This window comes from Eurypyga helias, unplaced genomic scaffold (genome assembly GCF_000690775.1).
Source record: "Eurypyga helias isolate BGI_N326 unplaced genomic scaffold, ASM69077v1 scaffold35925, whole genome shotgun sequence".
Lineage (NCBI taxonomy): Eukaryota > Metazoa > Chordata > Aves > Eurypygiformes > Eurypygidae > Eurypyga > Eurypyga helias.
This window is the reverse complement of record NW_010250226.1, coordinates 20311-21904: the sequence shown is the minus strand read 5'-3', so window position 1 is coordinate 21904 and position 1594 is coordinate 20311.

The window sequence follows — 1594 nt, the reverse complement described above, 5'->3', positions numbered from 1 at the left end:
AAGGGCTGGCACAAGGCGGATGTGCCCGCCCGTGGCTGCGTTACCAGCAGGCAGACGCACCTCCCGCTTTGATCCGGCGGCAGAATTTAATAAAAAAAGGATATTCTGGCAACATTCCCCCTTTTTTAAAGTACGTTTTGCAGTTGTCACCCTCCAAATCCCAAGTCTTCAACCCCTGGAGCTGCCACGAAATGCTGACAGGAGCTGGAAAAGCTGGAAGTGGAGCGACTGGAGATGAAACGGCCCGAGTGCAGCCTTTTGGTGAGAGCTTGAATTTGGGAAACGCTCACGCAAACCAGCAGAAGGGCTGCCAGCACCCGGGAGCATCCCAGGGAAAAGGCTGCCTGGGGACACGCCGGAATGGGAACCGGAGGACCTTTCCCCCCTGGGGACCGTGGTGAGATGAAGGAGCGAGGGAGGCCGAGCCATCAAATGCCTTCAAACAGGGGGGAATGAGTTTAAAAGCGTAGCTGGGGGTAGTCGCCTTTGCTAAAAGCCTACAGGGAGGGGACAGCCTCTCCCCCCTGGGCAGCAGAGCTGGCTTGTGCCAAAAAAACATTCAACAGCTGGTTTTAGGAAAATCTGGGGGGTTTTATAGGCCAAGGATGGAATCTGGAGGCTATACTTAGCAGCAGACAATGCAGCCCACCCCCCTCCCGCCAGAAATCGTTCTCTCATGCTCTTCCCACCTGCGAGAGGCAATTAACTGCCCCAAAAATGTCCGGTGGTAGCAGCGATCAGCAATTCGTTCCGACGCCGAGGGTGCCAGGGGAGGGGGAAAGCGGGGATACCCCGTGCCAGAGGTGCACAGCCCCACGTGTCCATCCCCATCCCTCTCCCGGGGTGTTCGGAGGAGGGACGGGTGGCAAAGGCAGGTTCCAGGGATGGCCCAGGCTCCTGGGGCAAGGAGGGGGAGGGCAGGGGTAGCCGCAGCGTTAGCGTGGTCACATCCAGGCATGGTGGCACATGCTGGGAGAAGCCACTCGGGAAGCTCTGCTGATGCTGCATCTCCATGGGAGAACAGGCTCTTCCCCTTCATCTGCAGGAAAGAGAGATTTTGCTGCTAATCCCAGGCTCAGCAATTACGAATGGGTTGGATGCAAGAGGATAAATACACTGAGGAAGAGCAGCTTGGGAAACTGGGAATGGGGACCTGGAAAGGCTGTGGTGATTGGTACCTCAACCCAACAGCTGGAGGAAGTAGGCGCCCAGATCAGCAAACCTGGCAAAATCAAGAAAAAAAAGAGGTGACTAATTATGTTCTGAGAAGTTTAATTAGCATTAATTAGTGGCATGGGAGGTGGGTTGTGGGCCTGGGTGTGGTGAGGTGGAAGGCTACAGCACAACCCCTCTATCTGGAGAACCCACACACTTTACCCAAAAACATTAATTTGAGGAAGGGAAAAAAAAGAATCTCCCCTGCTTGTGGCCTTGGGAAACCCTCACCAGGTGCCTCTGCCCCCCTCGGGGTCCTGCTTGGGGTCACATCTGGGCACGGCGGAGCTTCCCCCCCCTTGGGGGAACTCACCCCAGTGCTACCCCAAACACCCATCCCACCCGCTCCAAGGGGAGAAGGAAGGAGAAAGGAGCAGGG